Consider the following 12500-nt stretch of genomic DNA (forward strand, 5'->3'; position numbering starts at 1 on the left):
TTCTCAGTCCCCTTTGTTTTAAACTTTTTCTTGGGCGCTTTAATTGTAATTCTAGAACTTTTTACTATCCCATTTTCTTCCTTTTTACTGGCGCTGATATGACCTTAAATGTGTTGCAAGCGCCGTAAAACCCTTAAAAACAAAAACAACGTTCCCAGTTCCCCTATGTCTTACTTTTCTTGGTGCTTTAATTGTAATTTAGAACTTTTTACTATCCCATTTCTTCCTTTTTACTGGCGCTGATATGACCTTAATGTGTTGCAAGCGCCAAAAAAAAACCCTTAAAAACAAAAACATTACTACCTGTACCATTTTCGAACTGTTTTTGTTCGTGCCTTTATAGTCTACTTTAAGAATTTGACTTCACTTTATTATTTCTAGGATAATAAAATATTATTTTCCCACCAAAATCTCAAAATCAATTTTTCGAAGGTTTTTTGCTAATATTTAGACCCAAACCGCCCTTTAAAAACAAAAAACAAAGAGGCTACTCTTATTGTATAGGGCCATTTGGGTGAGGTTATTTTGACCTCAGGGAGGTCTTTTTGGGGTGTCTTCTATCCCCCCTATCCTGTTGTCCAACTTGCTTTCTTCGTCTTGGAAGGAGATTACTTAGTGTTGTCCTGGCCTTGGCCGGAGTCCTTGACTGGGAGGTAAACAATCAAATGTATAAGTTTTAAGATTTTTTTTTCCTGTTATGAACATTTTTTGGGGGTTTTTTTCTTGTTTTTTTTTTTAATAATTATTTGTAAACATTTGAATGCTTTCCTCCTGGGTGGGGTTCCTGACCTCCCACATGGGCAGGGGGTACATACTGTGTCTTCTATCCCCTTATGTCCTGTTTTCCAACATGCTTTCTGTCTTTGTCTTGGAATGAGATTACTTGGTTTTGTCCAGCCCTGGTCGGAGTTCTGGCTGCGAGGGAAATGGTCAAATGCATAGTTGTTGTTTTGTGAGATGATATTTTTTTCCTTGTAAATCATCTCTCTGTTATGTATTATTATTTTTATATTTGAATGTATAATGTAAGCATTTGAGTGTGTTCCTCTTTGTTGGATTTTGTGCTTGTGCCTGGATGAGACTTGTAGGTGATTTCAAACTAAGTACATTGGTGGTATGCTCTTGGAATCTCCATCTGATCCCTATTTGTTCCCAGTTCCCCTTTGTCTTACTTTTCTTGGTGCTTTAATTGTAATTATAGAACTTTTTACTATCCCATTTTTCTTCCTTTTTACTGGCGCTGATATGACCTTAATGTGTTGCAAGCGCCCGTAAAACCCTTAAAAACAAAAACATTAACTACCTGTACCATTTCGACTGTGTTGTTCGTGCCTTTATAGTCTACTTTAAGAATTTGGACTTCACTTATATTATTTCTAGGATAATAAAATATTATTTTCCACCAAAATCTCAAAATCAATTTTTCGAAGGATTTTGCTAATATTTAGACCAAAACCGCCCCTTAAAAACAAAAAACAAAGAGGCTACTCTTATTGTAAGGGGCACTGGGTGAGGTTATTTTGACCGCAGGAGGTCTTTTGCGGTGTCTTCTATCCCCCCTATGCCTGTTGTCCAACTTGCTTTCTTCGTCTTGGAAGGAGATTACTTGTGTTGTCCTGGCCTTGGCCGGAGTCCTTGACTGGAAGGAAACAATCAAATGTATAAGTTTTAGGAATTTTTTTTTCCTGTTATGAACATTTTTTGGGTTGTTTTTTTTTTTCTTCTTGTTTTTTTTTTAATAATTATTTGTAAACATTTGAATGCTTTCCTCTTAGTGGGATCATGTGCTTGTGTTTTGATGGGACTTTCAGGTAATCTCAAACTAAGAACACTGATAGTGTGCTCTTGCTGGGTGGGGATCCTGACCTCCCATAGCGTTGTCTTCTATCCCCTTATATCTGTTATCCAACATGCTTTCTGTCTTTGTCTTGGAATGAGATTACTTGTTTTTGTCCTGGCCCCTCGTCGGAGTCCTGGCTGGAAGGGAAACAGTCAAATGCATAGTTGTTTTGGGTGATGATATTTTTTTCCTTGTAAATCATCTCTCCTGTTATGTATTATTATATTTGTTATTCTTAATGTATATTGTAAGCATTTGAGTTTTTTCCCTCTTTGTTGGATTTTGTGCTTGTGTCCGGATGAGACTTATAGGTGATCTCAAACTAAGTACAATGGTGTGTATACTCTTGGAATCTACATCAGATCTCTATTTGTTCCCATTCCCCTGTGTCTTTCTTTCTCTTGGCTGCTTTAATTGTAATCTGTCCCCGCGGTTTTTAGCCATTTCAAACGCCAAAATGTGCCATAAAAAATAGGAACATTTGCCATCAAAATAGCAAAATTTGCCCAAAATTTTCCGCTAGTTTTACAAATATCAAACAATTAAAACAACATGTACGGTAAAAAATTGACACAAATAGGGCATTTTGTAGAATATTGATGTCTCAACATGTCGACATGAATTTATTTACATTTTGAATGGTTTGAAATAATAATAATAATAATAATAATAATATGATAATAATAATAATAAAATAATAATAATAATAATAATAATAATAATAATTATAATAATAATATGATAATAAAATAATAATAATAATAATAATAATAATAATAATAATAATAGCCATAGTAAGTAAGTAAGTAAAAAAAAAAGAAGGAAGTAATCAAAATATTTTATTAACTATTTAGCTTCTTAAAATTTGGGAAATCAAAGTGAACAATCGCATAAAAAAATTCATAATTTGAAAAACTAATTAAGGAGAGGAAAAAAATAACTATTCACAAGGAAAGAGAAACAAAATCCATTTTCCAATGGGGGCACATTAAATTTGTATTCTCTACTTAATATCCAATTTTGAGCATTATTATTATTGCTTTATATTTCAATATAGGCCTAATTGGTTTTTGAATGAAAAACATGTTGGGGGGGGGGGGGGGGAGGCGAAAAACAAATCTAGGGTTCTCCAATAGCCTAGGCTTGGCCATAGGGGTGAGAGGCTAGGCCTAGACATGTTTGTCCGTTATTTAGTGCCAATTTTGGATGCTATGGGAATGGTCCAAAAAGGGAACTCTTATAGAGTCCAAGAGCACACTGTTTTGTTTTGTTTTTAAGTGTTTTACGGCGCTCGCAACACATTTAGGTTATATCAGCGTCAGTAAAAAGGAAGAAAATGGGATAGTAAAAAGTTCTAGAATTACAGTCTGTGCCCGCAGTTTTTTCGCGGCCGCAAATGGCAAATACTGGAATATAGTAGCTCAGTGCGGGATCCACATGCCACATACACCACAAGAAATCAATGAGCTACAAAAAGCCCAAGGTCGGGCGGCCAGATTGGTCAGTGGAAACTATGAGCGTAACTCAGCTCACGAACGATCTCAAATGGAAACCGCTACATGAAAGACGTTCCAACAACAAACTCCTCGTATTCCACAAAGCATTAAAACGGAAAACTCGAAATTCCAACTAGCCATTTGAAACGGAACAAGAAACTCAGCATTTAATTTTGAAAGCCCCCACTCAAGAACAAATATTAATATTATTATCTTTACTCTTTTTTTCCCCCTCCACCATCCGACTTTGGAACTCCCTACCAACCACTTGTAAACAATCCCTTTCGACAGATGACTTCAAAAAATCGCTCCCTGCTTCCATCTATAACCATTGTTACTGAAAAGACGGCCATACAACCTTCACCTGAAGCTTTGACCTTAATGGAAGAAGAAGGAATGACCTAAATGTGTCTCAAGCGCCGTAAGATACTTTAAAAACAAACCCCTTAAAAACATAAAGCTCTTATCTTTTCTCGTGTGTAAATCTAGGTTATTTTTTTACTTTCCCATTTCCTTCCCATCTACTGGTGCTGAAATTAACTGTCTATCCCAACCGCCGTCACGCCCTTTAAAAAAAAAACAACGCACACACAGAAAACAAACTGTGTAGGATCTTTTGATCTCCCTTGGTGGGCGGAGAGTCCTCTTGCTGGGGTTTGTTTGTTTTTTTTCTGTCCCCCGACATGTTTTCTCTTCCACTTTGCTTCTCTGTCTTTGTTAATGATTGGGGTTCCTCGGTTTCTCATGATTCTTGCAGGGATCCTTACCCGAGAGGGAAGCAGTCAGCTGTATCATCTATTCCCTATATCCCTTAGAGAACGAAAAGAGAGGAGAGAGAGAGAGAGAGAGAGAGAGGGGAGAGAGAGAGAGGGGGGGGGGTATTTATTTCTTTGAAAATCGGCCTTTTTGTTGTCGTTTATTATAGCTTCGACTATATTATTATTCTAAGCATTTGATTGTATTCTTTATAGCGAGATCCTTTCTTTATAGCGAGATCCTTTGCTTGTGCTTGGTAATGTCAAAATAAGCACATTGATAGTTTGCTTAATGAGTCTTTTTCTGTTCCTCATATTCAGTGATACGTTTGATTGCAGAGATCAACTTTTCTCCTATCTTTTTACTGGCACTGGAATGACGAAGCGAAGTAAAACTCCTCTCATAGTCTTGGTTCACTCCCCCACTGGTGCCCACCTCACATAATTCTGGGTTCACCCCCCCCCCCTCCCACCCCCGGCCCCCATTGGTGCCTATCTCCCATAGTCTCTGGTTCACTTCCTACTGGTGCCCACCTTACACAGATCTGGGTTCACTCCCCACTGGTGCCCAGCTTCCATGGTCCGTGGTTCACTCCTCATTGGTGCCCACCTCCCATAGTCTCCACCTCTATCATAGTCTGGGCGTCTCCGGTAGAACAAGATCTCGCTGTCTCCGACTCTTATCTAGCTGGAGGATGTGACTCAGGAATCGTCCCTTCCAGCGATGAGGAAATAAATTCACGACATCGAGGGCTTTTTATCTATCCAAGCTGAAGTCCATCTCGATGTTGGATGCGTCCCCTCCACAAGTCACCCTTCTTCTTCTTCCAGTGTCATCTCATGGGTTGAGGTCGACTTGAAATGACACGCCAATCTTCCCTATTGACAGCTTGCTGACTGCATTCGGCTGCCGACAATCCTGTCCATGTCCTCACATCATCTATCCAAGTTCTTGCTGGCCTGCCTCTTCCTCTTTTCCCCTCAACTCTACCCTCAAGAATGTCCTTGTTGACAGTTTGATGGCGTCTTAGGTGTCCAAAATACTTAAGTTTTCTTGTTTTTATTACTTTAAGTCACCCTTATCTTCCTCTAAAATGCTTGTGGTGGTTTATCTTCTGTTTTTTCAAAGCACTGATATGACATTTGTAAGCGCCATTTGATTTTCTATAAGACAACTGGAGTAATAATATTATCGATATTATAGCCGAATCTTTGCGTCTTAAACCACACACACACACACACACACACAAAAACACACACACACACACACCACACACACACATACCAATTCAATTGCGGTAATAATAATACCGGGCGGATTTCCCCACCATACACTATGAATGGCTTTCTGAAGTCCCAAACGAAGCTTTTTACTTCCTTCTTGCTTGAATGAGACCTTTATAAATCACTTCGACTGGTCGTTCAGGCTAGTTGGTGTTATGTGTTTGGAGAGAGACGTCGGAGAATTTACTTCCCTGTTAGATAGTAAGTACTATTACTCCTTGTTTTATATACTGATAGGTCAGACTTGTACACGTTAATTAAACTAATCTGTATCAGTAATATTATGATTCTTTGTCATTGGCATTGTCTCTATCACAATTATTTCGAGCGCAGACACAATCCTTGTTATCGTTATCTCCAACTTGTGAGAAAATCGTCTTCACTTCGTACGTTCATTGTTTTCAAAACAATATTATCTTCTTCTTCTTCTTCTATTACTACTACTACTACTACTACTACTACTACTACTACTACGACTTCTACTACTACTACTACTACTACTACTACTACTACTACTACTACTATACTACTACTACTACTACTACTACAACTACTACTACTACTACTACTACTACTACTACTACTACTACTACTACTAACTACGACTTCTACTACTACTACTACACACCACCACCACCACTTCTTCTTCTTCTTCCTCTTCTTCTTTTTCTTCCTCTTCCTCTTCTACTACTACTACTACTACTACTACTACTACTACCACTACTACTACTACTACTACTACTACTACTACTACTACTACTACTCCCTACTACTACTACTACTACTACTACTACTACTACTACTACTACTACTACTACTACTACTACTACTACAACTACTACAACTACTACTAGTAGTAGATGATAAATTATGTGATGATGGTGACGACTTCTTTGTGATAATGGTTAAAATGGAGTTAGTAGTAGTAACTAACTCCATTTTAACCATTATCACAAAGAAGTCGTCACCATCAGCACATAATTTATCATCATGACCACGATCGTCATCACCATCCTTTTCAATATGCGTATGTAACCTCTCATCTCTGGTTGTGACTCATAACAAATATTATTATCTCAGCTGCATTGTCACTGTTCAAGTACATTACAACTAGCTATACCCGTGCCCATCTTTGTTTTCGTTTTTAAGTCAAGTGACAGGCGTACATTAGCATGGCAAGCAAGCAATGAAATGCATGGCTTGACTTGATAGTTCAGGCGTCGACACATTATACATATTATGGGACAGAGACACGGGACATGATAATGGCGAAAGTGCCTCTGTATTTGTCAGCACAAATTCATGTCTTAAAATCACAGATGGTGCTTAAGGGGCGGTTTGGGTCTAATTATTAGGAAAATCCTTCGAAAAATTGATTTTGAGATTTTGGTGGAAATTGATATTTTATTACCCTAGAAATAATATAATTGAAGTCCAAATTCTCAAAGTAGACTATAAAAGCATGAAAAAACACAGTCGAAAATGGTACAGATAGTAAGAAAAGTGTGAAAAACGGGAAGCTATTTTGCTATTTTCTCAAAATGTCATATTTCTAAGGGTATGGGATACTGTGTCAAACGTTTCTCTGAATCTATTCAATGAAATTGTCTGAAAATTTCCACAGTTATCACAGAGATAATGTATTGTGTCACCATAGAGAGATTTTTCTGATAAGATATGTGAATTTTGAATTATAATCCTAATTCTGAATTTTTAACATCAATTTTGTCATAACATTTTGATTCTCAACTTTGTAATGTTCTAATAAAAATTCCATAAGCTAAGGCCGTAAAAGCTCTCTATGGTGACACACTATAGTACAATGTTGACAAGAGGGAAGAATATGGAGGTCATTCCTTCATTAGTTTTTGTGGAACGTTTGCCACAAGATTGTTATATTTTTTGATGTCAGACCCCCAAATTAGGTCGCAAAATGGGTATCGACACAGATAATTAAAATTTTTCACCATAAATGTTGTTTTTTTTAACCTATAATGACGATACAGAATGATTAAAACCGCCCAATATTGGTAATTATTTTTTTTTTTGAAAAGACCCAAACCGTCCCTTAAAATGATAATATATCTGCTACTGATCCACTTGACTACAAGTTACTCTCATTGTATAAATCATTTTGCACTTATTTTCTTCTACAAAATAAAAATAGAAAAAGAATGGGACTTGTCTATAATACTTATGACAAATAACTCTCACTGCTTCATTAATTAAGAGCAAGTAGTGTTATCTATGGTAGTAGATGCTCTCTCTCTCTCTCTCTCTCTCTCTCTCTCTCTCTCTCTCTCTCTCTCTCTCTCTCTTGTGTGTGTGTGTGTGTGTGTGTGTGTGTCTATGTGCGTTTGTCCGTGTTGTGTGTGGTGTATAAGAAACCTTTCCATAACAAATAACAACTGTTGTAAGATATGTATGTGGTGTGTACCTGTTCACGTTTTTTATGGTCAACCAAAGCCGACATTGATAAAGGACACAAATAAGTCAAAAGCAACGAGACAGCACCGCCCCCTTTTCTCACACTCTTTCACAATGACAAGGGGTGAAGGGGGGGGAGGGGGGGGGGTGGCAGAGCTGTATCTAATACTCGACTTTCCTGGTGTGTCACAATTTTGTCGTAAGCAACAAACTAGGCATAGAGACTTGTAAACAGTTGGTATTCTACAATGTTTGTGTGTAGTTTGTATACTTACTACTAGGGAGACTTTATCACATTTCTAGTGTGCTTTAATTCAGAAAAGTGAGTGGAGCAGGCACTTATGTTGGTAACAACAAGATATGAAGTGAATAGAAAAGTGCCAGAAGACAATAGAGAATAAAAATTTTTCGCGGCGGTGGTGGGGTTTGAACCTGCGACCTTATTGGTACGACAACTCCGCCTGGCAGGTGAGAGCGTGGCTCTACCGTGTGAGCTATCCACGAACACAAAAATATTCGTTTCAAACTCAAAGTCATTACTAGATCCCTCTCTCACCCACTTCTTGAGACCGCCGATTCGTTCGTACACCACCATCGCGAATAATTTTGACCAGCAGTTAAGCTTAATAGCCAATATTCTCAACACAAACATATAACATAGAAACGATTGAGACATTGAGTATGCTCCGGTGTATGGGTGAATTTTTAATTCAGAAAAGTGAGTGGAGCAGGCACTTATGTTGGTAACAACAAGATATGAAGTGAATAGAAAAGTGCCAGAAGACAATAGAGAATAAAAATTTTTTCGCGGCGGTGGTGGGTTTGAACCTGCGACCTTATTGGTACACAACTCCGCCTGGCAGGGAGTGACGTGTATCCGTGCTCTAACCATTGAGCATTCTCACGAACAGCAAAATTTAATTGTTTAACTCTCATACTACCTTATTTTAACCACGTTTAACATGCAACAATAGCAGAATTTCAACATTTGACGATGAGCATTGGCTCCGGTGTATGGGGAATTTTAATTCAGAAAGTGAGTGGAGCAGCACTTATGTTGGTAACAACAAGATATGAAGTGAATAGAAAGTGCCAGAAGACAATAGAGAATAAAAATTTTTCGCGGCGGGTGGGGTTTGAACCTGCGACCTTATTGGTACGACAACTCCGCCTGGCAGGTGAGAGCGTGGCTCTACCGTGTGAGCTATCCACGAACACAAAAATATTCGTTTCAAACTCAAAGTCATTACTAGATCCCTCTCTCACCCACTTCTTGAGACCGCCGATTCGTTCGTACACCACCATCGCGAATAATTTTGACCAGCAGTTAAGCTTAATAGCCAATATTCTCAACACAAACATATAACATAGAAACGATTGAGACATTGAGTATGCTCCGGTGTATGGGGTGAATTTTTAATTCAGAAAAGTGAGTGGAGCAGGCACTTATGTTGGTAACAACAAGATATGAAGTGAATAGAAAAGTGCCAGAAGACAATAGAGAATAAAAATTTTTTTTCGCGGCGGTGGTGGGGTTTGAACCTGCGACCTTATTGGTACGACAACTCCGCCTGGCAGGTGAGAGCGTGGCTCTACCGTGTGAGCTATCCACGAACACAAAAATATTCGTTTCAAACTCAAAGTCATTACTAGATCCCTCTCTCACCCACTTCTTGAGACCGCCGATTCGTTCGTACACCACCATCGCGAATAATTTTGACCAGCAGTTAAGCTTAATAGCCAATATTCTCAACACAAACATATAACATAGAAACGATTGAGACATTGAGTATGCTCCGGTGTATGGGGTGAATTTTTAATTCAGAAAAGTGAGTGGAGCAGGCACTTATGTTGGTAACAACAAGATATGAAGTGAATAGAAAAGTGCCAGAAGACAATAGAGAATAAAAATTTTTTCGCGGCGGTGGTGGGGTTTGAACCTGCGACCTTATTGGTACGACAACTCCGCCTGGCAGGTGAGAGCGTGGCTCTACCGTGTGAGCTATCCACGAACACAAAAATATTCGTTTCAAACTCAAAGTCATTACTAGATCCCTCTCTCACCCACTTCTTGAGACGCCGATTCGTTCGTACTTCACTTTTCTGAATTAAAAATTCACCCCATACACCGGAGCATACTCAATGTCTCAATCGTTTCTATGTTATATGTTTGTGTTGAGAATATTGGCTATTAAGCTTAACTGCTGGTCAAAATTATTCGCGATGGTGGTGTACGAACGAATCGGCGGTCTCAAGAAGTGGGTGAGAGAGGGATCTAGTAATGACTTTGAGTTTGAAACGAATATTTTTGTGTTCGTGGATAGCTCACACGGTAGAGCCACGCTCTCACCTGCCAGGCGGAGTTGTCGTACCAATAAGGTCGCAGGTTCAAACCCCACCACCGCCGCGAAAAAATTTTTATTCTCTATTGTCTTCTGGCACTTTTCTATTCACTTCATATCTTGTTGTTACCAACATAAGTGCCTGCTCCACTCACTTTTCTGAATTAAAAATTCACCCCATACACCGGAGCATACTCAATGTCTCAATCGTTTCTATGTTATATGTTTGTGTTGAGAATATTGGCTATTAAGCTTAACTGCTGGTCAAAATTATTCGCGATGGTGGTGTACGAACGAATCGGCGGTCTCAAGAAGTGGGTGAGAGAGGGATCTAGTAATGACTTTGAGTTTGAAACGAATATTTTTGTGTTCGTGGATAGCTCACACGGTAGAGCCACGCTCTCACCTGCCAGGCGGAGTTGTCGTACCAATAAGGTCGCAGGTTCAAACCCCACCACCGCCGCGAAAAAAAAATTTTTATTCTCTATTGTCTTCTGGCACTTTTCTATTCACTTCATATCTTGTTGTTACCAACATAAGTGCCTGCTCCACTCACTTTTCTGAATTAAAAATTCACCCCATACACCGGAGCATACTCAATGTCTCAATCGTTTCTATGTTATATGTTTGTGTTGAGAATATTGGCTATTAAGCTTAACTGCTGGTCAAAATTATTCGCGATGGTGGTGTACGAACGAATCGGCGGTCTCAAGAAGTGGGTGAGAGAGGGATCTAGTAATGACTTTGAGTTTGAAACGAATATTTTTGTGTTCGTGGATAGCTCACACGGTAGAGCCACGCTCTCACCTGCCAGGCGGAGTTGTCGTACCAATAAGGTCGCAGGTTCAAACCCCACCACCGCCGCGAAAAAATTTTTATTCTCTATTGTCTTCTGGCACTTTTCTATTCACTTCATATCTTAGTGTGCTTTAACACAGGTGAGTTTGGGGCATAGATCTTTACAAAGTGTTTATTTTGAGCCGTATAATTCTCCTTAGTATGGGTCTCATTCTTTCTCATTCGGCATACAACAAGGAAGTAAATCTCTCTCTCTCTCTCTCTCCTCTCTCTCTCCTCTCTCTCTCTCTCTCTCTCTCTCTCTCTCTCTCTCTCTCTCTCTCTCTCTCTCTCTCTCTCTCTCTCTCTCTCTCTCTCTCTCTCTCTCTCTTAGAATGACCGATAGTAATAGTTTTAAAAAATCAGCCCCATCGTTTTGTTTCGGACAAGACACTTGATATACACCAGCTTGACATAGTAAATTCACATAAATTCATATTTTGTGAATACAGGTTAACGCATATAGATAACAGACAACTCTACACTACAACAATGAGCAGTGAGTGTACAGATGAAAACTCAATGGAGTTTTGGAGGACAAAATGTATGAAATTGGAGGAAGTTATCAAGACGCTATCCAATCACTGTGTGAGAGGTAAGTCGTGTTGTCGTCGTCATTGTTATTATTATTATTATTATTATTATTATTATTATTATTATTATTATTATTATTATTATTATTATTATTATTATTATTAATACTATTATTATTATTATTATTATTATTATTTATTATTATTAATGTTATTATTCTTATTATTATCTTCATCATCGTCATCATTATCGTCATCATCGGCGTCGCCATCATCCTCCTCCTCCTCCCCTCCTCCTCCTCCTCTCCTCCTCATTATCATCATCCATCAATCATCATCATCATATTATCATCATCTACAACAACAAGAACAACAACAACAAATGACATAATGTTCCAATTTATATAATGTACAATTCTGCAATGTCAAAATCATTCTTTAAATCGAACGTATACATTCAAGTTTCAAGAAATATGTTGTATTAAACATTTCAGTTGTTGAGCACCATGAAGATTTGCTGGTCAAGTTCAAGAAAAACCAAGAAAGGTATGGCAAGAGACAAAAGCGTCTTGAGGTCTGTAGTTCAGATATTAAAAGGTTGTGGGTTTGTTTTTTTAAATTGTTGTTTTTGTTTCATTTTGGTATCGTTTATTTATTATTATTATTATTATTATTATTATTATTATTATTATTATTATTATTATTATTATTATTATTATTATGTTATTATTATTATTATTATTATTATTATTATTATTATTATTATTATTATTATTATTATTATTATTATGTTATTATTATTTATAATTATTATTATTATTATTATTATTATTATTATTATTATTATTATTATTATTATATTATTATCATCATCATCACCATTGACATTATTATTATTATTATTATTATTTATTATTATTATTATTATTATTATTATTATTATTAACATAATCATCATCATCATCATCATCATCATCAAAATCATC

At 37.5% G+C, this 12500-nt stretch overlaps 1 long non-coding RNA gene across 1 annotated transcript; it reads left to right on the forward strand.

Annotated features, from left to right (window-relative positions):
• Positions 1-5416: 5416 nt before the first annotated feature.
• Positions 5417-12065, forward strand: LOC144960910 (uncharacterized). Its single transcript, XR_013642983.1, has 3 exons — positions 5417-5576; positions 11434-11576; positions 12009-12065. It is a non-coding gene; the product is annotated as an uncharacterized LOC144960910 (long non-coding RNA).
• The last annotated feature ends 435 nt before the right edge of the window (positions 12066-12500 follow it).

The sequence above is a fragment of the Berghia stephanieae genome, unplaced genomic scaffold, assembly GCF_034508935.2.
Source record: "Berghia stephanieae isolate SIO BIC M18660-M18661 unplaced genomic scaffold, UCSD_Bste_1.3 scaffold1030, whole genome shotgun sequence".
Lineage (NCBI taxonomy): Eukaryota > Metazoa > Mollusca > Gastropoda > Nudibranchia > Aeolidiidae > Berghia > Berghia stephanieae.